Raw genomic sequence first — 23,476 nt, 5'->3', positions numbered from 1 at the left:
CCGCCTGATTATTTAGTAGATTCTAGACCTAGAACAAGAAAGATGATTGACAGGCCCCTGAAATTAGGCAGAGCGTCTGCACTGGCCCTGCCGCTGTGCATTTCCAGCTGCACACCAGAGATCACGCCAGTTTCTACACGTTTCTTTGTGAAAGAGGCACCTCTGTTACCGTGCCACTCTGAAATAATTCGCATTTATCCTCTCATCCTATGATTAGGTTTATTTCCTATTATAGAAGAAACAAACAGATTCACTGGCTGTTTCATTTTCAGATTTCTCATGAAGATGTAACTTGACACTTCAATGGTTATTCATTTATTATACTTAGGTTCACACAACCACAACTATTAAAGGCAAATAATGCAGCCATTGGTATGTAAATTGAACGTGGGCACCCAACAAATGAGCTAGAGCCTCAAGCATGATTTACTGACTAATCAGTTTATTGTAATCAGAGGAGGGGCTGTAGGAAAGGGTGGGACCCTGCGTGATGGGCCAGCAGCCATAGGTCCGTTTCGTTTTGGCCTGACTTAATTCATGCGTCGTTTGTGACATATGGGCATGATACCTTCATTTCAAAATGACTTAGATGCTTACCTAGCTATTAAATAATAACAGATAATTTAATGGAAAAGATTGCCGGCTCCGATAGAAACGGAGGTCTTGCAGAAGCACGCGGAGAACCACGGCCGTCCCAGCAGCAGACGGTGGACGGGAGGCTCCGGGAGACGGTGGTCGGGATGTCCTGAGCCTGGCGTTTTCGGAGGTGACTTTAAGTCACAAGCCCTCGGGCTCCCACACCCGAATATGCCTAAAAATAGCAGCGCTGAGCTGAGCGGCCCTCCTCAGACACGTGCTCTCTTGTCGGGATTCTGGGTTTGTGCCACAGCCAGCCCTGCTCCAGCCTTTGACAAATGACCCCATTTTATCACTGGGAAAAGCCAAGGCCATCAGCGCGAATCCCTCACCTGCCGTCTTCCCCACCTCTGATTCTTCTCAGCATCCCTCCATCCATCCCAGACCTCCCCAGTCGGGACCTGTGGGGATGGGACCCAGAAATCTCTTCTTCCTGTGCTCCTGGTAATTCTCACGTGCTTGCCCTTGAGACCGTCTAGCCGACGCTGTCGTAAAAGCCGCCCGAGTGGTCCCCCAACTCTGGTTCTGCCGTTTCCAGCCATCATGCCCGTATCACGATGTTACTGTCTTGTTTTCATGATTCCAGTAGCTCCCCGCTGCTTCCAGAACGGACGGTGAGTGCCTTAGCATGACGTCCAGCTTTCTGTTCACTAACCACCCCTTCCTGTCCTGTCTGCCGCCCCTGCCTCTCTCACGCCCTCTTGTTTAAGTCACACAGGACTTCTCTGAAGTCACTTATTTACTGATTCATTGATTGCACACTCCTTGTCGAGTCTGTTGGGACCCAGACTCTGCACTCAGCATTGAGCTTGTGCCCAAGATGGGGTCCCCGTCCTCACTGGGGTTCCAGCCACGCCTCTGCTCCACTGCTCCTCCTAGGAAGGCCCTGCCCCCCCCGCCCCCCATTTCTCTCGCTGGAAACAGTGGCCAGATTTTACTGAGCTCTTACCAGGGGCCACACAGTGTGCTTCGGCCGGCCCTCCTCTCGCGTGCACTCGCGTGTGTGTGTGATGTTACGTGATCGCAGCCTTGTGACGTAGGTGCTGTTCTCCGAGCACCTATGGTGGAGCCAGTCCGGGGGGGCTGTGCCTTCGGAGCCCTGCCCTGCTGAGCCCGGAGCCAGTGCTTCTCCCCGTGCTGGCGGCTCCTCCTCACACCTGCCCCGTCCTCCTATCCCCACACCCTCCCTGCCCTCCTTCACCGTAGTGTTTCCACTAAACACCGTGTATTCAGCAAACACTGAACAAAATTTGAGTGCCTTCTCCGCACTGGGCTGAATCAGGGCCCTTTCCAGCCCGTCCCATGGGGGCCCTGTTTCCTCTCTGCCTCCGGGCCTGGGAGGCGCTTCCGTGCAGCTTTGCCTCCTCTGCTCTCAGCCGCCCGGGGCTGGCTCTCCCTGTGACACTGGGCGGTGTGGCGTCGCTGCAGCCTTCAGGGACGTCTGGTGGCTGACATAAGGGAAGCAGGACGTTTTCGGCTGAACTGTACTGTCTGTCATCGGTGACTATACAAGTATTTGCTGACTAAAATCAGGGTGAAATAGGAGAAATGGTCAGCCTGCTACAGAGTGAAGGCTGACAGACTTTCTCCAGGGACCCTTCAACAGCAGCATTTGTATTTGAACAGGGAACATACCAAGTGCATGTGCAAAACCACCCACAAAAAGCACAGAAATAAGAAAAGCGTGGCACTGAATAGACATCAAAAGGGACACTTGTTTACAGTATGATCAGAAATACGAAGGCAGCGGGTTGCCTGGTTCAGCCTCAGCTGAGAATGTGAGCATCGGGCAACTCAGGTGTGTTTGCACTTTGCTCATGTCTGTGAATGACCGTGAGGAGATATGGGGTTGTATGTATACGTATAGCTGATTCAGTTTGTTATACAACAGAAACTAACACACCATTCATTGTAAAGCAATTATACTCCAATAAAGATGTTAAAAAAAAAAAAGAAAGAAAATGCCCAAGTATTGATTTTGGGGTACAAATACATTTTAGGGAGTAGGCAAATTGGCAGATGTGGAATCTGTGAATAATGATCGAATATGTACATATTGTATCTTTTATGAGATACGTAATGAGGATTGAGTACATACATAGTGTTTATGTATGGATATGGATATGTATGTATATATATCCCCTCCAAACGTTTGAGATCAAGTAGCACACATATGCCCTTTCCTCCTAAATGCATTAACCAGGTATTTTCTAAGAAGAACTTTTTCTTACATAGCCACAATACAGTTAATAATGTCAGGAAATTTCACGTTGAGTCAACATCTAATCCGTAGCCCATTTTCAGATTTTGTCAGCCTTCCCAATAACTTCCTGTATTGCTATTTTCTTCTGGGTCCAAGGTCCAGTATGATTTCAAATATTGTGTTTAGTTGTTTCATCTCTTTGGTTTCCCTTAATCCGGAACAATTTCTCAGCCTTTGTTTGTGTTTCTTGACCTTGACATTCTTTGAAAAGTACATAGGAGTCATATCATAGAATGGGCTTCAATTTGAACTGTCCAAAGTGTCCTCAGGATTAGATTCAGATTGTGCATTTTTCACGGGAGACCACAGAAGTGATGCTTTGTCCTTCCCAGTGTTTTGCATTGTATCAGGAGGACCATGTCAGTTTGTGCCCGTATGGGTGGTGACAGGTTTGATCACTAGGTTAAGGTAATGCCTGCCATATTTCTCTACCAGAAGGTTACTTTTTCCCTTTGTAAATAACAGGTAATTTATTTACAGGGTGGCTCTCTGAAGCTCTTGTGTCTCATCAAAATTTTACTCACAGATTTTTAGTGTCCATTAGTGAAAGTTGGTGTTTGAATTGACATTCTTCTACCAGGAAGAGCTTTCCCTTCTCCCTCACTTGTTTATTTATATATTTATTCATTCAGTTGTACACATAAGAAGGACTTACGGCTTATTTTAGGCAATGAGTTGTATTCCATTATTATCATTTTTTTCATTGTGAATCTCTTGTTTCCCCAGATTTGGCTAGTGAGAGACCCTGCGAGCTGCCCCCCAGGCCCTTTTGATGTGTCTCTCTGGTTCTTAGACAGCTTCTGTATTACCTGGGCTGATTGGAAGGGTTCTATATCTTGAGAGCTGGGTTCCAAGCATGTATACATGTATCAAAGCCCATGGAAATGCACATTTATGATTTGTGCATTTCACGTGTGTAAATTTTACACAAAAAAGACTAAAAAATATTGAACTCTAGTCACAAGGATCTTTTTTTTAAACAATGGTACGGGTGAGCAATTCTGAAACTATCTTCTAATTTATTCTAGCTTGAGCAAAAGAGTAGATAATACTGAGGATTATGGGAGTGAGGTTTCTCACTGTTGAAGAAAAGTTACAGATATGAGAAAAGGAGGGCCAAAAATGAACCCTGGTTGCTAGATTGGAATTAGAGGAATTGACATAAATTCATGGTTTTTTAGATAGAAAATATAAATGTGTTTGTGTTTATGAGTGTGTGTGTTTCCCCCACCTCAGCTCTGCCCGCTTTGAGGGCCTAGAAACAATGACACGACAGTATCAGTGAGCACACACCTGGTGCCCAGGTCTTGGTTTCTAAATACCATTTTCCACTGGAGGAAGCAGCGCTCCTCATAGAAAAGAATCAACCCACGCCAGAGCAGGAAAAATATAAGATGAGCCTGGTGGACTTTGTTGTTGAACTTGATGCGATTCTGTCATGTTTTTTTTCCTCTTCACAATCATTTCTGAAGGATAGAATTACGTTCACTTTTTCCATTAAACCGCTTACTAAATCTATAGGGAAGTAAGACAGTGGGGCCTTTGTGAGAGCCTAGACCCAGAGAGCAGGATGTACTAATATCTAGCCGTACTTCAGAAGACAAAAACAGGTTGTCACTGTATGTGTTGTAGTGTCCTCTTGCAGCCTTTCCTGAAATCTGGTAACACTTCCCCTCAATTAGACGAGAGTAAATTATGGGCGGTCCTCTGCTGGCTGCCCGGCACCCTCTTCCTCAGCACGTTTGGTGCTGGTGTCCAAGAGCTAGTTCCCGGCCAGGGCCCCAGCACCCTGCTCCCGACCTCCCTGGCAGCTCTGGCAGCGGATGGCCTGTTCCCACTGGACGGGGTCCATCACCCGGGGAGGGCGCTCTGGATACTGGAGGGATTGTGCTCAAACCACTGCCTCTGCATCCTCCCCTTCCTCCCCCACCCCACCCCGCCCCGTTTGCCTTTTGCTCCCTGGACAAATGACCACAAAGAAACCCACATGCAAGGGGGGTGGGGGAGCAGTGGACTTCGTTACCTTTTCAGTTAAAAGAGAGATGCAAAGATAAACAAAATGCTGGTAAGACAGAACCTCCAGAGCCAGACTGCCTGAATAGGTCCTGATGCTCCTACTTACAAGGTACAAGATTTCTCTGGGCTTGTTTTCTCACCTGCAAAATGGGAATAATATTAATTCCTACTTAGAGGGTAGTGTTGTCATGAGGATCAATCAGTTTAAATATGCATAGTATTCTTAGCACAGTGCCTGACATATCGTAAACGTTAAGTAGATCTTGACTATTGTATCAGTAAATGTTAGTGTATTAAATAACGTATTCAAATGAAAATATTAAGTGCTGTGTATAAACCCTTCTCCTCTTGCCATGTTAGGCGCTACTGTATCTGGGTAAGAGTAAATGTACCAAAATTTTATTTTGGATAGCTCTTACTTTTTATCAGAATGGCTTTGCCCACAAAAAGGAAAAATAATGCCATTTTAATGCCTTTTCTCTGAGTTCAGCAGAGGAATCAAGTTGTTTTTCCCCCCAGGTGGTGTTTTTCTTCTACCCATTTGAACATTCTCTCCATCCTGTGTGGACGGATGGAGATGGTCTGTGAACAGCACTGTGTGTCTTCTTGGAACACTATTGATTTCTCTACGGTTATTTCTTTTCTGTAAACACACAAGTAATCACCATGGCGACACTATCACTCACAGATGACACAAATAAGACTTACATATATACCTGCAAATCTGTTTAAAAATAAAATAGCATTTTAAAAAAATACTACCTTCCCGTTGGGGATCCAGTCCTCATCCTATCTTTCTTTGTCTTTTTTTTTTTTTTCTGCCCTTGATTTTATCTGCTTTTTCTTTGCCATAACTTAGTACCTGTAGGAAGAAAGGGTAGAGTTCACTTGAAGAAACTGAGACTCCAGGGTGTTTCTACCACACTGTGGTCCAATTACCATGAAGGCCACCACCAGAAACCAAGTCTCCCTGTGCTACCAGCTTCGCACATCTAAACCCAGATACCCAAATGGCCAGCAGCATTGTCCGCCATGTGGCGCTATAGCCAGATGCTCCTTCTTTCTAAACCCCAGTTTCTTTTTCTGTAAAATGGGCACGATGTCCTTCCGGCTTGCAATGACAGGAGTAACTTAGGCCTTGCGTGAGAAGTCACCGAGTGTACAGAGCTGGTACTGGACAGTGCTCTGAGGAGGTAAGTTATCACCGTGCTGCTGGAGCCCATCCCTCACGCTGTGATAGTTGAGAGAGCCGTTCTTCGGGACAGGACCTCCCCCTTTGGGTCCAGGTAGCCCTCTCGCTCCCAAATGGAGTGCTGGTTTCCATCTCTGTTAAAATTTATAGATATATTGCGTTATCTGCCAAGATGTGCAATTAGTGGAGAACATAGTTTGCCAAAACGCACCTTTGTTTAGTATAAAGGATAAACAGCACCGCTGGGAAAGTTGTATACTTGTGGGTTCTGGAAAGTTATCCCTCAACGTGCATAAAATTATTAAGTCAAGTATTTGGAGTCGCAGCAGCGTGGCAGAGTTGATGGGAAGCCAGAAAAGGACATGGGTTTGCAGCCTTCAAGTACTGCTCCGTTCAGAAGGATGGAGGAGAGAGGCCGCTGCCATGACTGGATCTGCAGCATCAGTTATGCACCATCCATTTGTTGAGAGTCTGGTTCGTGCCCAGCACTGAGCTGGCTCCTGCCTCAGGGGCGCCGGCATCGCTGGGGAGAGAAGCGCTTTCCAGAACATGTGCGTGCTCTCTTGACTGTGAATGCAAAAGAAGTTAAAACAAAAAACCACAGCAAAACAAAAAACAAGAAGGGAGGAAGGCTATAGTGGGCAGAAAAGTGGAGAGCCTTTATATGGCTATATTTTGCTTTTTATTTAAAAAAACAGTCATGTGTCTCTCCTGCCAGCACTGCTGCTGGAGTAGCAGCCAGCGTTGTGGTTGAACTGTGTCCCCAGGGCATCACGCAGGCACGGCACAGGTGGGCTCCCAGCCAGGTGCGCAAGGTGTTGGGCTCTGCGCTCTGGACCCTCCTCCAGCTGACAGCTGCTTTGTGAAAACTGAGGCTGCATTAACAGCAGTTAATGCCGAGAGGGAGGGCGAAGGGGGCAGGCAGGCTTAGGTGTCCTGCTGTGTACACCGGGGCTGGGAGGTGTCCTGGCTGAGCCGGGCTCTCATTTCCCAGGACCCTTTACCGTGACCACAGGAAGGTGCCCGCCCGGATTTACTCCTGTAAGCCAGCATCAGGACCAGATGCGAGTATCATTACTACAATGTACTAATGTACATTAGTACATTAGGCACTAATGTACCCACAGTGACAATGCTAAGTCCTTTCCATAAATTTCCTGTAATCTTTATGATAACACCATAAAGAAGGTACTGAGAATATCCCCATTTTATAGATGAGGAAACTGAGAATTGTCCTAAGTTGTACAGCTGTCAGGTTGAACGTTATGAGATTGCCTTGGGGTGAGGCGGTTAGAACAGTCATAGCAATTTCTTGTGTTCAGTCTGATCACCTGTGGCAGGGCCATGGCTACCAGACGGTTCCGAGCTCGTGCATGTGGACTAATGTAAAACTCTCCATGGCAAGGCAAACTTTTAATCAGACTCCATCCATTGAAAAAAAATGACCTTCACCAAAGTTAAAAAAATTTTTTTCTACTATCTTTTAGCAAAATAGGATGGTCCTTTATGTTAAAATGTGAGGCATGAAATAATGAAGTTTCTGATGTCATTGCTGACACAAGGGCGCTCAACCTTGCAGGTTCTGTAATGTGATATTTTAGTTTTTTTTTTTTTTTTTTTTTTGGCTGTCTTGGGTCTTCGTTGCTGGGCGCGGGCTTTCTCTAGTTGCGGCGAGCGGGGGCTACTCTTCCTTGCGGTGCACGGGCTTCTCGTTGCGGTGGCTTTTCTTGTTGCGGAGCACGGGCTCTAGGCACGCGGGCTCCGTAGTTGTGGTTCGTGGACTCTAGAGCGCAGGCTCAGTAGTTGTGGTGCACAGGCTTAGTTGTGCCACAGCGTGTGGGATCTTCTCCGAGCAGGGATCGAACCTGTGTCCCCTGCGTTGGCAGGCGGATTCTTAACCACTGTGCCACCAGGGAAACCCTGTTAGTTTATTTTTGATGGCGTGTGTTTTTTCAAGGCAGGGTAACCAATGAAGCACACTTAGGGACGTGTGCGGCATGTGAACGGTGCTCAGCAAGGCCTGATGGGCTTTAAGAAGTAAATGTGCTGCCCAGTGTGGTGTTTTCCAGCCCTCATACGTTCATCCCTAGACGCTCTAAACAAACATCTCACCAACGAATGAGGTTCCCCGTGCCTGGTGCATAATCCCCATGCTCAACAAAAGCCATTGTAAAAACAGAATGGTTCAGCATGCCAAATATATCACTGTTCTGTCTTAGCAATTAGAATCTGTAAAAGGGATGAAGTTAGAATAAAGAGCATTTCTAGCGAGGTTACGTTCCCGGTGAAGTCTCAGACCTTGGGAGAGTCACCTGGGTCACAGTGTTTATCCAGCGCCCGTGGTGGGTGCCGCTGGATGAGAAGCCTGAGGCAGGCCTTGCCCTAGAAGCATACATGCTTCTGTGTGCCCTCTGGGTGCCTCAGTTTCCCCATTTGTAAAATGTAGACGGCTCTACTTCTAAGGGATTTCATTTGTATGACAACTTAAACCCTCCCTCTGAAACACGGATGCCAGTTAAATTATTAATAAATCAGATTGTTCAGTATCAGAAACCAGCTCATTCTCTCCTGTATTTACAAATAGACTTGTTTGTTTGTTTGTTTAACAGATCCTTCTGTAGTGCTTCCAGGCACTGTGGTAAGCACTTTACATAAAAACGTATTACACAGATATTGTTAATATCCCCATTTTACAGATGAGGAAGCCAAGACCCAGAAAGGATGCATAATTGGCCCTTGGCCACTGGCTCTGGAGCCGGGTCTGAGTGCCGGCATCCTGGTTCCTACCCTGAAGGAGGGCACACGATGACCCCACCGCCCGGCCTGGCCTTCGCACAGGCAGGTGGCTGTTTCCGCTGGGGACGCCTGTGTTGGATGGGTTCTCTTTTGTGTCCTTAAATGCGAGGCCTTTTGAGGAAATTATTGCTTCTGCCTCAGGGTTCAATAGCTTATTCATGCAATTTGTGGTGGAGTTCAAATGCAGGAAGATGGGTTTTCCGGGAGACCTCTCTATTTCTGTTTTGGAGCAGCGCCAGCTTGGCCTCGCCCCCTCAGCCCCCTTCCCCTTCCCCCTCCCCCTGAGAGTGTAGAGGGGGCCCAGGGGAGGGGGGAGAGAAGCGGCCAGCTCCCTGCTGTCTGGCTGTGGACGCCACGCTGAATCAGAATTCCGGTTTCCGCTTCCTTTACGTTCATAAGCCCATCGTTTGCGCTGTAAGGCAGAAACAGCAGAATTCACTAGACCCTCTGGTAGAATTGGGCATCACCCCCTACCCCGAAACACTCCCACCATCAAAACAAACAATCAAACAGGCAAACACCATTTTCCAGCCGCATCTTCAAGTGCTTATTACTGTCTGCATAGGAATGTCATATATTTTAAAAGAGATTTTCAAGGCCTTTTTGTAATAAATTTCTCCTTCCTCCCTAGTGTGTGTGTGTGTGTGTGTGTGTATCTCAAGTGTGTCCTTTGGAGAAAGACCATCTTAGGTTCTGCATTGACATGTTTCCTTGATGGTTATTTTATCAGCATGTTTTTTTTAACCTCCCATAGATATGTATCTGCCTCCAAGTAGCATTTAATGAAGAGGTGTTTGAAATAAATCTCTGAAAACAAAAGCTACTTTATTCATCATTCGCGTGGAGTGCGGCCAGGAAGGCTCACGTGTAAAATGCATAGTTAGAAGCGGAGGACTGTATTTGTGCGTGTGCCTGAGCGTGGGTAGATATCGATGGTGTTAATAAAATCCTGGTTTCAGTTCCTTCTCTGATCGGAATAAGAATTAGGTTACATGGAAACTAACTGACAGGAGGCAGCAGAAGGCATAAAAAGGCATTGTTTTTGTTATCGTAATGGCCCTCTTCCCCCGTTCTTTCTCATTCCAAACCATGGGCTAGAGACCTTTAGGAATGACTCTGTATAAAAAGAAAGCAGAGTTTTGTGAAGAAAATAAATATTTACTTTTTTGTAGATTAAAAATAAAAACCACCTGTACTTTTTTCTTTCTTTTTTTTCAAAATTTTTAACATCTTTATTGGAGTATAATTGCTTTACAGCGGTGTGTTAGTTTCTGCTTTATAACAAAGTGAATCAGTTATACGTATACATATGTTCCCATATCTCTTCCCTCTTGCATCTCCTTCCCACCCTCCCTATCCCACCCCTCTAGGTGGTCACAAAGCACCGAGCTGATCTCCCTGTGCTACGCGGCTGCTTCCCACTAGCTATCTATTTTACATTTGGTAGTGTATATATGTCCATGCCACTCTCTCACTTCGTCCCAGCTTACCCTTCCCCCTCCCTGTGTCCTCAAGTCCATTCTCTACATCTGTGTCTTTATTCCTGTCCTGCCCCTAGGTTCTTCAGAACCATTTTTTTGTTTTTTTAGATTCCAAATATATGTGTTAGCATACTGTATTTGTTTTTCTCTTTCTGACTTACTTCACTCTGTATGACAGACTCTAGGTCCATCCACCTCACTACAAAAAAACCACCTGTATTTTTTTTTTAAAGGCTGTTGGTCCTTAGGATTGGCTCCTTGATGTACTAAAGCCCTAGTAATCATAACGAGACTCAGCCATGTTATTTAGAAGCCTCGTTATAATACCTTCCCTGTAAACCACCACCGTTGAGGAAGGGGGTTAATCAAAATGTGTGGTTAACCGGGAGCTGTATAACTTAGCGAGAGGACTAATCTTCAAATGACTGAAACAAAATGCATTTAAAAACCTGTAAAAATGCAAGTAAAAACTGTACCAGACATCATTAGTGTTCAATCAGGACCTTAGCATCAGGCAGCACTTGAGGATGTGCTTCTGTGAAAAAAGTGGGTTAATGTTCTGGCACCTACTTGGTATTCTTTGACTTTTGTCAATTCATTTCACCTCTTTGGCCTTCATTTTCTTCATCTATAAAATGGGAATGCAGTGGTTTCTATTTCACAAAGGTCAGTTGAACTGACTATGTAAAACAGTAAGTGTCAGAATATCCCTACGTGTAAGATTATTTTCGATTGTCTTCCTATTATAGAGGCATTGTAGGGTGGTGGTTAATAGCATTTCAGATAAATAGAGTCAAAACAACAGGATTTATTTTAATTGAGGAGATTTCAGGTGCATGAGGAAAAGGTGAGACCGTAAGCTAGTAGATTTCTGTAAATGAAATATTTTCCAAAAGTGGAAAGTTTGTAAACATTTACTTGGTTTAGAGAACCTATACTGCTCAACCCGTAATTTTCAGTTTCCATTCACGTGGCTCCAGATCCGATCCTTTCTCCCTCCACGTGATCCATGCCGTGCTTCTGGCAAAAGAAGATTTTATGACTAAATCTGGGGACATGGCTTCCGTTACTTGGAGATTCACAAAGCCTGTTAGCGTTTTAAAGGTTCTGAGATGTCTTACTGTAAGAAACCTGAAACTAGCACTTCCCTAACTTATTTGACCATGGAATCCCTTTTATTTTTATCTATTTTTGTTTGAGAGTTGGAGTATAGGCATCCATTTATTGTTTGAATAGGCCTTGATGGCTGTGATCACAGTATTTTTCCTATAGGAATGAATAAATTATTATTTTTCAGTTTTACCGAGATGTAATTGACATAGAGCATGGTACAGGTTTAAGGTGTACAACGTAATGACTTGACTTACCTATGTTGTGAAATGGTTGCCACGATAAGTTTAGTCAACATCCATCATATAGATACAGAAAAGAAAAAGAAAAAAGTTCTTTTCCTCGTGGTGAGAACTTTTAGGATCCACTCTCTTAGTAAATTACGTTGGTTTCTTATCAGATTAATTTGGAATTGTTGGTAATAAGCGAGAAGCAGAGAGATGGGTGAGGATCTAGAACCAGAAGCTAGTGTGGACTTGGCCTCTGAGTTGCCCCTTCAGGCCCCGGCTCCCCACAGATATTTCCGTGGAACCTTCTCAAGAGAGCACCTGTAACATCCCTGAGGCCCAGCACCCTTGCCGCCTCAAGTTCACAGCTCTGCAGGTGGGCTGCCCATGTTCAGGTCTTGGTTATTGTGACCTTGAGCCCATTACTTAACTCTTTGAGCCTCAGTATTTTCATTTTTAAAAGGGGGGCAATAATATTTCTCTCATAAGGTTGTTAAGTGAGGTGATGTATGTTTTTAATATGTTCTGATAATGAGGTATGATTGTATGTGAATTATGAGATAACACATTGACAGACATGTGAAACTCTGGTTTTGGAGGTAGTGGGGGCAGAGGGTGGCTTGAAAGCACTTACTGGTCTTTTTATTCCCCAATTAAGACGACGGCCATCTCTGACAGCACCCTATATTTGAAGTTGACAGAGCTACGCAAAAGCCACAGTGAAGAGGGATGCGTGTGTGACCAGTGTCCTTTTACAGAGTGAAAGACTGTCCTCCTGCAGTGCATGAGGCTAGAGCAGTGGTTCCCGATGTTGTCTGTGCATGGCGTCCCCTGGGGAGTTCTGAAAAGAGACTGATGCCCGGTGGTGCCACCAGGGATGTCGATTCTGTTGGTGAGGGGCTCCGGTGCCAGCCAGCCGGGGTGAGAACCCCTGGGCCAGAGCACTGAGGTCACGGCCTGGGCCGTCCTCTCTGCAGGTTGTACCCGGTGTCACCCTGCACGAGGACGTGCGCTGGCTGATGCAGGATGGGCTGGGCGTGCCGGCGCTCCCTCAGCTCCATCCCCGCCTCTGAGAACATACTCCCAGCAGATGATCTGCTGATCGGGCTTTGGCTACCAGAGGGGACTAACAGCCCCGTCACATTCCTCTTTTACCCCTAACACTAAGCATGTAGCAACTGTCCCATTCGATTTTCTCTTAGTCGGTGGAAGTATAGCTCTTGAAAATGGGGGGCCAAGAGTTAAAGGAACCGCCCAAGTCACCAAAACTAGTAAGTGGCAGAGCTGGGATGTCCCAGCTGCGCGATCGCCCCCTAGGCTTCATTTGAAGATGCAGGAGGTCACCGTGCCTGGCACGTGGTGAACCCTAACTCAACGGTAACCATTGTTGGGTTGTTCGTCTGATGAATTTTTTTTAAAAAGCTCACAAAACAAAAAGAAAGGGATGATTAATCATGTCTTACCTTGTATGGTGTTTTGTAACTTATAAGGGCTTTTAACATCTATTATCCCATTTAATCTTCATAGCAGTTGGGTGATGTAGGGCCCCTGTCGCACACAGGCGTCGAGGAGCCTGGAGCACGTGGTGCCGCAGCTCACACAGGGGCGGGGGCTCCTGGGAGACCTGGGGAAGGTGGGGCGGCCGTCGTGCATTCTCCACATTCAGGGGGCCTCACAAGGGGCCCTGGTGGCGAGGTGTGGCTTAATGGTGAATCGGAGGTTTGGGGCCACACGCACCTGTGTTCAGACCGCGCCTCTGCCGTCACTCGTGACTTGTTACGTGTGCGCCCGTGAGCACGACAGCTGCTGCCCCTCCGCTGCCCCATCCACCTCGCCCGGATGACGCGGCCTGTCTGACCCCACTGTGAGCATGGTTGCGTGAACGCGAGAACCTTATATCGTGTACAGGTAACCAGCACACGTGGTGGTTGGGGGAGAAGAGAAGAAATCCCAAAAGTTGCCTTCGTGGCTGAGCCAGTGTATGGAAATATCCTGTTCACTTTGCGTAAGGGAAATTCATCATTAATGAGCTTGGAACGGTACCTCTCGAGTGACGATTTTGCTTGCTCATAGCCTCAGCGATCTTGCATAAAGTTTATCTGATGGAACTCCGAAAAGCTTGTCTTTCCAACTCTGAATAGTTCAAATTTTAAACTGGCAGGAAACCCAGGGTCACTCCAAGTGACAGGAGTTGTGATTTGAGTGGAGGAGAGACACACGGCTCGGGTAACCCGTGGGGTAGAACACTTGGGTTGCACTTGGTCCTTGTAGTTTAAATTTTGGGGAGACCCAATCTGGAGAGGAGGGGGGGGCCGGTCCCCCTGCCTCACTTGGTTAAACCCAGCACCTCCCCAGTGGACTCGCCCCTCGTGGCGCCCCAGGGACAGTTTTGCTGGGACGACAGTGTTGGGTGCTCAGCGCTTTCTTCTGCAGATGTGGAAACTTGGTCCCAGAGAGCTGGCAGCGCGTCCACCGGAGAGAAGCAGGCTGGGGCTCTGTGCTGTGGGCATCCTATGGCAGCTTCTTCCCCAGAAGTTACTCACTCCCCATCTCTCTCTCCTTGTCAGGTTTGGCCTTGACCAGACAGATGACCCAAAACTTCTGAGGATGCACTCCATGTTTTCTTACTTTAATGAGCTTCTCTTACTGAGACTTTTACTTGCTGGATGGAAAGTGTGACTTCCTCTGGGAACGGGAGGGTAATCTGGTGACCCCATTCAGGCTTTGAGCCATATTTACCCAGAGGCTGTGTCAGCCCCGCTGCTCCAGGGCAGGGACCGCTTTTCACGGCCGCCTTCCCTCGAGCCTGTGAGCTCTTTGGTGGCAGGGACGGGGTCTGATTAGCCAGAGTGGGCGGCTGGTGAACACTGGCCGTCTTGTTCCCTGGCTCCAATTCAGAGCACCTTCTTCTGCCAGCTGCCACCTGAGTAGGGCATGGGGGCTTCTCCATCAGAGCCCCGTGTTCACCTTCCGTTTACCTTGAACTGAGGCATCCATCACACCTGGCCTCTGTGAACTGCGTTGTAAACTTTGTTGGACTCATGTGGATTTGGTGCAAAAGAAAATAACGCTTCACATTTCTCCCTAACGTGAGGAAGTTGAACTCACGTTTTTGTTACTGAAATAGAATCTAATATTAACAGGTGGAATTTTATTTTAAGTAGAGAAAAAACAAAAAATATGAATGCATAAACTGTGGCCATTGTTCCCCTCTGTGACATAATTTCTCTGGGTAAATGAGTAAACATTGATACCATTTTTTTCTTTAATTTTCTCATTATCTAAAATTTGGAAAATAATGTTTACTTAGGAAGTAAAATAATACAATGGATACCCAAGAAGCAACCACGCAACTGTGATCACCAGTGCTTTGCTTCTCGAGGGTTTTCCTCCTACCCCATCCCACCCCCCTGATCCCACTCCTTGTCCAGAGCAGCTGCCATGTTTTGTCTTTAAAATTTAGGCCGTCACAGTTAGCTTTCTGTTCCATATCCATTTCTACCCTAGGACTGAGGGTTGATATTAGACTATTTTCTGGAAAAACCAAATCAGTAGATGTTTTCGGAAGTAATTTGCCCAATGCACCTCCCCTGGGCCCCTCTGTCACCAGACAGGATGGAGAACAAAGCTTTAGACACAGACACAGGGTGGGGTCTGCCCCCCCCACCCGCCCCCAGGGGCTAATTCTTTGGCATTACGATGGGGGTCAGGAAGAAATACGAACATCTGTAGTATCAAGGGATCTGGTTTAAGAGGAGCAGCTGACAGGGGTGTGAGGGGGGAGGAGGACGGGGGGAGGAGGACGGGGGGAGGACGGGGGGAGGAGGACGGGGGGAGGAGGACGGGGGGAGGAGGACGGGGGGAGGAGGACGAGGGGGAGGACGGGGGGGGGAGTATGGGGAGGAGGACGGGGGAGGAGGACGGGGGGGAGGAACAAGGTCGGATCCGAGGGAGCCCGCTCTGTAAAAGGCCTGGGGTTTGATGTTTACTCCAGTTTTCAACAAACCGCTGGGAATCAGCTGTCTTAAGTTCTCCAGGTTAATTTTTGTTGTGCTCGTTTTCCTCTGAACACAGGAGTAGTCAGAAGGCCAGCTCTGCACAAACCTGGGCAAGTCCAAGTTCCTGGCCCTCACAGCACATGCAGTCCCTGTAAGAAAGGGAACTCGCAGGGTGGAGACGACATAAGATAAACAGGAACCAGGTGCAGCTCAACGAGGCCCTGCTCAGAGCGCGTACCCTTTTCAGGTTAAATTTGGGGCTGGGGGTTAACAGACCTAGTTTCCCATTATGCAGTTTTTTCATCTAGAGCCTCCATTCACTTACTTAAGGCATATGGGAGGAAAATATCCATCTCCCAGTAAACATGGTTACCTGGGAAAATTTATAATCATCAAACTATGTGACCTCACTTAAAATACAGTGATGGCATAAGGCTGTGAAGATACAGACAAGAAATTTAGTGGAAGATTAAATGATTGTGCAAAACTTCAACAAGTAGTTTACCTCTGAGAGGAAAACGAGAATTCAGAAGTATTGCTGGCTCTGAAAAGGCTCAATCTTTTAACCTGAAAAAAGTGAATTTAAGAAATGTTGTCTTTGACAAGTTCTGAAGATGAGATAGAGACTAAATGGGAGATAGAAGTTTTCTATTCTAGACACCCTTCTTTCTTCCACTGTTACATTTACTTATTCATTTATCGTTTTCATAACAATTTTATTGAGCTGTAATTCACGTACTGTACAAATCATCCACTTAAATTGTGCAATTCACTCGTTGTCAGTATATTCACGGAGACATGCGACCATCTCCACAATCAACCTTAGAAAATTTACATCACCCCTAAAGCATAGTCTTTAATTTGTAGCATTTGTCTTCTGTGTCAGCCCTCTGCCAGTGATCTGGGCTGCAGGAACCACCCCCCTGCAATTATTAACCAGAGGCGCAGACGAAATTTTACTTGAACAAAGATTTCTGAAGCTTACTTTTTCCATTGTTTCTTAAGTTAGAGACCGTTATGTTCAGGCAGCGCCCTGAAGCCTTGCTCTACGTCCCTTACGTCCTACAGAGAACGTGGGCCGCGTGCAGTGGTGGAGTTCTCCCACCTGCCTACCCAGAGTGGCAGAAGCCATCCTTGTTTTTCTCATGTGTGGCAGCACATGATTTGTTTTAAATAAAGCCGCTGGGAATCAGCTGTCTTAAGTTCTCCAGGTTAAAGCTCTCTTGAGATTGAAAGTTAATTTGAGAGGATTCAAATCCTGTTTCTGCTCTTGAGGAGGTCAGTATGTATTTGGGGGCCCTGGTACAGAAACGTGGAAAGTTAATCCAGTCTAAGGTTGCCAAAAGGGTTGTTCCACGTGATTTCCTTATGGAAATTCTTTGTTTCCTGTGAATCTTCAAATAGAACTGAAATTCTGTCAAAAGATAAGAACAAATATGGGAAACTCCCTTAAAGTTTGGAAGAATGCTTAGAACTCGGTGGGCCTCCTGTGGTTTCTCGGTGAGGTAACAGAACAACAGTTTCCTGCGTTTGAGCTGGGCCTCCCTCCGACCAGTGCGGTGTGCTCCTGGCACTCAGTGAAACTAAGTAAGAACCAAAACAAATTGTTGGAACAGAGTGAGAAAATCTGTGAACATCAAGGCAGCATGAGTTAGAACAACCTGAATTGGTTTAGTACCAAACCTGGCAGCCAAATTCAAGAAGCAGCTTTTTATTACAAAATAAGTAGATGGAATTAAAGTAAGGGCTGTAAGGAGAGTAATTGGTAGTGCATAGTCTTTTTATAGGAAAAACTGATTTTTAAGTTCATTTAGAGAAGAACACAAGCACATAGATGGTAAACAGACTGGAAGTGCTTATAAGTCAAGATAATTAATTGAAAAGATAAATGAGTCATTTGCCAAGGAAATGTCATGGAAGGCACCAGAGGGATACATGTTAGATTTGGTCTTATTTACACAGTTTTTAAGTGCGCTGGATGGACTACTTCTGGGGACAGTACTGGAAGCTGAGCTGCTTCCCCTGGGCCCCTTGTTTTAAATGGAGGCCTTACAGCGTAGGGGGTAAGAGCACAGCCTGGCCCTGCATTTGACTTTGGCTGTGCTGCTTAGTGGCTCTTTGACCTTGAGTACTTCAGCTAAGGTCTGCAAGCCACAGTTTCCTCATGGACACGGTGGGAACAGTAAGAGTGGCCGTGTCACAGGAGCACCCTGTGTGTTAGTGAGATGACCCACGGAAAGTGCCAGCGCATCCCTGGCCCACCACACCCACGGGTGGCAGCTGCCAGTAACGTAATCACCATAAAAACCAAGGCGCAGGTGTGTGGTCTCGGAAGAGAAGCATAGCCCAGAGCAACTGCAGAGTCAGCCTTTGCCCACACGTAGCTGTGGCTAAAAGCTGAGTGGAAGTCACCTTCGTGTTTCCAGAGCTCTGTGGAGAGCTTGACGGGGAAGCGGACCCTTCCCTGTTAGAACGACTGTTGAAATAATGTTTAAACCAAAAAAAAAAAAAATTCTAATAGCTTTGCCTAAAGGGAAGAAGCCAGAGACAGAATAATGATGGACTCGTACAGAAAACCTGCCCTGTTGGGCAGATAACCTGTATCCTCCCTCAGCAATGTTAGAAAAGAGACGGGCGTTTCAGTTAAGAGGGAGGCGCTGATGTAGAAACGACTTCCTTGGAGTACAAGCATGGGCACACGAGGCTGCATTACCGACGGTGGTGTAAGATGACCTTCCTCGGGGGTGTTCCTGAGCAGGTACAGGACTGGGGCATGTGGGCTTGATCGTGGATGACAGGAAGGGCACCTGTGACGTTTGCAGCTTAGAAGGTGCACGGAGACATTTGTATCTTACATATCGGGAGGGGTGAGCCCAGAGCAAGGGGCCAGCTAGGACGGGCACCATTAAACCAAAATCTCACTTTTTCGACTAGCCCCTTCTCCACCCCGGTCGCTTCGGTACCCGGGTCTTGGACAGCTGTCAAAATCGCACATCTGTTGAACTGTCCGAATCTGTTTTGGCTAGAAAGCAATTAAGGATGTGCGTCATGGGTGTTATTTCATGGTACCTTCACTGCAGTTTGCTCAAGTAGACACCGTCTCCATTTCACAGGCGAGGAAACTGTGAGGTAGGTTTTCCTCAGACGAGCGAACACACCTGCAAGGCCAAGACCAAGGCCTGACGCTTGGCTCAAAGCTCCAGCGAAGCCACCTTGAGATTCGACAGCTGTTCTTCCGTGGACGGTGGAGGCGCCAGCTCCCCCTGGCCCTTCCCCCACGCCCAGAAGGACGCGCTGCCACAGAGGGGCCTCAGCAGACCCATTCTTCCCCGGTCCTGGGGGCTGAGGCCCGAGGCCCAGGTGCAGCAGGGCCGCTTCCTCTGAGGGCTTGGGGGGAGGATCCGTTCCTGGCCACCCCCCGGCTTTGGCCATCCCTGGCATCCTTGTCCTGCAGACACGTCACCCCTGTGTCCGGCTTCCCTGCATGGGATCTCCTTGCATGCACATCTCTGTGCCCAAATTTCCCCTTTTCTAAGGATGCCACCCCAGTGACCTCATTTTAACTTGAGTGTCTCTGTAAAGACTTTTTCTCCAAGTAAGGTTACATTCTAAGTTATTGGGGGTTCGGGCTCCAGGGTATCTTCTTGGGGGGACACAACTCAATCTGTAACAGGGTAGCTGATGACACCACCAGTTGTGGAATGCCCTGCTGCTGAAGAGCCAGGTCTAGACCGCGCCTGAGAGGTTTCCCGCCCCGCGGCTTGCAGGGGAGACGAGAAGGTGAGGAGGGGGTGGTCTGTGCAGCCCCTCGTGGGCCTCCCAGGTCCTCAGGGGGGATCACAAACGGCTGAGGGGGTCCAGGCGAGGCTGCAGGCACCATGTCACACAGCTGGTGAGCGGGACCTCTGTGCCCGTCCAGATCGGCCTCGCTCTGAGCACATGATCCTTGAGGCTTGCTCTCCCCCTGGATGCACTAAATTCTTTCGTCAACTGGTTGCTGACATTTTGCTTCCGTCTTGGAGTCACAGGTTAGGTTCCCCGGAGAGCAGACTCTCAGACAGAGGTTAGCCTTCTGGAAGCTTCTAACCGGGTGCTGTCAGGGTCCACACCTATGGAGGGGGGAGGGAGGGAGCAGGATTAGACAGAGGGGGAGGGGAGGTTGGGCTGTGAGGCATTGACAGCAGAGGCCTCGGCCAACCCCCGGGAGCTCTGAAACGAGGATGGCCCTTCAGCGTTGTCCCAGGCGGCGACAGTAAGGGCTTTCTTAGTCCAGCCCATAAAAAGCAGAGTTTTAAATTTATTATATAAGTATGACTGCATTTCAAGTAGCTACCATAAGACAAACGATGATGCGTTCATGTATGCTTTTTATTATCATAAAATATACATCCTTTCTATGTACGCATATAAAGTAGACACACATACATGTATTTATTATGTTAGTAAAGAATGATTCTGATATTTTTAACTCCCTTAGTACCATAATCGCAATTGTCTGTATTTGAACTCATGACACAATTTTGAATATGGGTCAAGGACGGGGGGGAGTCCTTATTCTGACTCCTTGAATGACTTTTACTGGGTTTGTGAATCCCAGATGTTCTATGGAAAAATCAGTGTTTGTGAAAGTATGTACTTTTCTGGAACAAGAATTTGAATCTTTCATCATATTCTCAGAGACATCTGTGTCCCTCCCCCATGAAGTTAAGAACCATTGTGTAAGGAAATTTAGAGTCAGGTCGTTGTTGCTTTTTTTTTTTTAATTTATTTTTATATTTATTTTTGGCTGTGTTGGGTCTTCGTTTCTGTGCGAGGGCTTTCTCTAGTTGTGGCAAGTGGGGGCCACTCTTCATCGCGGTGCATGGGCCTCTCACTGTCGCGGCCTCTCTTGTTGCGGAGCACAGGCTCCAGACGCGCAGGCTCAGTAATTGTGGCTCACGGGCCTAGTTGCTCCGCGGCATGTGGGATCTTCCCAGACCAGGGCTCGAACCCATGTCCCCTGCATTGGCAGGCAGATTCTCAACCACTGCGCCACCAGGGAAGCCCTCGTTGTTGCTTTGTAAGCTGCTCTTTACCGTCTCCGAACACACAGCCATGATACATAAAAAGAGAACATGAAAAAGTCAGAACCATGCCTTCTCCTCTTTCCCCTGAAAAGATATTTATCCACGCACAAGCGACAAACACAAAGACAGAGCAGAGAGTGAGGCCGAAGACGCTGCGGGCTGCAGGTTCCTAGGCAGGGGAAACAGTGATTGGCTCCGGTGGGGACTCAGGATGTGCTGGTCCAGAGCGTGATCTCTGCTGGGAAGTAGGGGCAGGCAGTCCCCTGCTCTAGAAGGGGACAGCCACCACTGCTGCAAACTGCTGCCTGCTGTGACCTCTAGCTCGTAGGAGCTGTGAGCCCGGGAAGAGAGTTGGCCTCTTCATCAGGAACTGAGGTGAGTCACCACCATGGCATCAGCCCTGTCACCATCGGGCAGGAACCCAGATGCCACCACCAACTAGATCTGGGCCAGGAGCACAAGGGGAGGGAGGGACCACAAAAACCTCTGACCAAGGAGGGGTGGTGAGTGAGAGAACACTGCAGCTATTCCCATCCCAGACAGGCCTGCAAACACACACCCCAAACCACGTGAAGAACTCTGACCTGAGCGTGTCAGCCAACCAAATTCACACTCAGAATCTGAGTCACTGGAGAGTAAAGTAAAAGCAAGAGGCATTCTTTAAAAAAAAAAAAAAATGCCTAATGTCCTCAAAGAGATTAATGGAGGAAAAATAACCATAAAAACAAGAAGAAGAACAGGAAATTCTGAATAAGAGGCAAAAACAGGCAAAAATGAAGTATAAGTAGATATGGAAAAAAACAATTAGAAATATCAGAAATGAGTAATAGATTCACTGAAATAGAGAAGAAAAAAAACAGATGAGACTAGACTCAGCTGAAGGGAGAATTAGTAAATAAGAAGCTGTTACTGAAGAATTCACCCAGAATACAGCACAAATATGTAAAGATTAAAACCCGAAAATCAATCAGGTAAGAGAAATGGAAGATAGATTGAGAAACCCCACAATATGGAGAATTGCAGTCCTAGAAGAAGAGGACAGAGAAGTCATGGCTGGAATTTTCCGACTTGGATGAGTACATGAACCCTCTGAGTGAAAGCACACGCTGAGTCCCGGGCAGAATACCCCAAGATAAATGCAGGCCCGGCCTCATCAGAACCGCCGGGATAAAGGTGAAGCCCTTCCACGCTGCCAGGGAGGAATGACAGATTCCCTGCGCAGAAGCAGCTCCGACCGACAGCAGACTTGTCGTCATTGCTAACGGGTACAGAGAAGTATTTTCCAAGCGCTGAGGGGAGACAACAGTAAACCTACAATTTTGTGCTTTGCCGGCTGATTCACGAGCGGGGGTTTCAGCCGTGTCAGTTCTGAGAGTTTGCGTCCCACATGCTTTCACTGGAAAAAAAAAAACGATGAAAAGATATTCATGTGCAAGAAGAGAAGGGAGAGAGGGGAAGTTTCAGAAGCTGTGAAAGGCCTCCGGTTCGACCCTGCTTGCAAGTTCGCAAGGAACCAGCCACCATTACTTTAAACTTGTTCCCACTTGTTAGCTTGAACTAGGTTTGCAGTGCAATGGTCTGGGTTTTTCTCCTTGGTTTTTATGTATTTACCGTAACACATACCATGTATTTTTTGACGTCTTGGGGCCTGTGCTCTGGCTGACTGCGCCATCACGTTGACGCTGTTCTCGGGTTCCTGACACCAGTGCCCAGTCGGGCCCCCCCTCCCGTGTCTGTCATCGAAGAGGCGACTTCATGCTAATTCTTGGCAACCCCTGCCTCTTATCGAATACCCCTGAATTTCCACGCTCCTTAAGTGGAAAAGGAAAAGCGCTGTGTAACCACCCAACTGCCACCATCTCGCAATGTTACATTAACCCGCGTATTATTTATCACGGCATCTTGACTCCAAGAAAACAGGGTGTTTTTCAGGAGCTGTGGTGCTTTGTCAGGAGCACCTGGGTGGTAGCTTTATTATGTTCGTTTGAAATGTGTGTTCTGAACCGATGCTTTTGACAACTTTATTGATATTTCAAGTTGAATAATCATTTATGTTTGAGTACTTGGTTCTTCAGAGGTTTTGCCATTTAAAAAGTTTTATATTTTTCTAATCAGTGATTCACCAGGGGGTTTACAGTGATATCAGGCTTGGTGTAAATCAGTTTATAAACTTGTTCTAACAGATTGGCAGATATTTCCTTAGTTGTATGGATTTCATAGTTATATAATGAAACGTTTAATGAAACATTTTTTATTGTGGCGGTAACTTACAGACTTACATAACATCACAGCTATCTGTATATATGTGTGTGTATGTAATATATAAATATGTATTTGTGATGTACATGTTTAAGCCATGTAAACAAATGTGGTAACTTCTAAAAATATCTAATTTTAAATATGTATCTATTATAATGAACTAGTTAGTGAGCCCTAATAAAGTGGAAAAAATGGGATAAAATGGGGGAATGGCTACCTTTATGTCTATCACATCCTTAGAAGCATAATTTGAAAAATAACCCCCTATATAATTAATAATTAGAAGTACTCCCTTAATAATTAGAAATACTAACAAATAATGACATTACTGATTGAAATATCAATTTTGACAAACCCTTACTTATTTCTCTATTAAAACGGCTTCCTGAAAGTATCACAGAAGTTAATGAATTGCTTGTAATTAAATGTGAA

At 46.6% G+C, this 23,476-nt stretch overlaps 1 protein-coding gene across 7 annotated transcripts in view; it reads left to right on the top strand.

Moving 5' to 3' along the window:
* FARS2 (phenylalanyl-tRNA synthetase 2, mitochondrial) overlaps positions 1–23,476 on the top strand; it is a 397,991-nt gene that overhangs the window by 244,180 nt on the left and 130,335 nt on the right. The window lies entirely within an intron of this gene.

This window comes from Balaenoptera acutorostrata, chromosome 10, assembly GCF_949987535.1.
Source record: "Balaenoptera acutorostrata chromosome 10, mBalAcu1.1, whole genome shotgun sequence".
Taxonomy (NCBI): domain Eukaryota; kingdom Metazoa; phylum Chordata; class Mammalia; order Artiodactyla; family Balaenopteridae; genus Balaenoptera; species Balaenoptera acutorostrata.
This window is presented reverse-complemented; position numbering and strand designations above follow the sequence as displayed.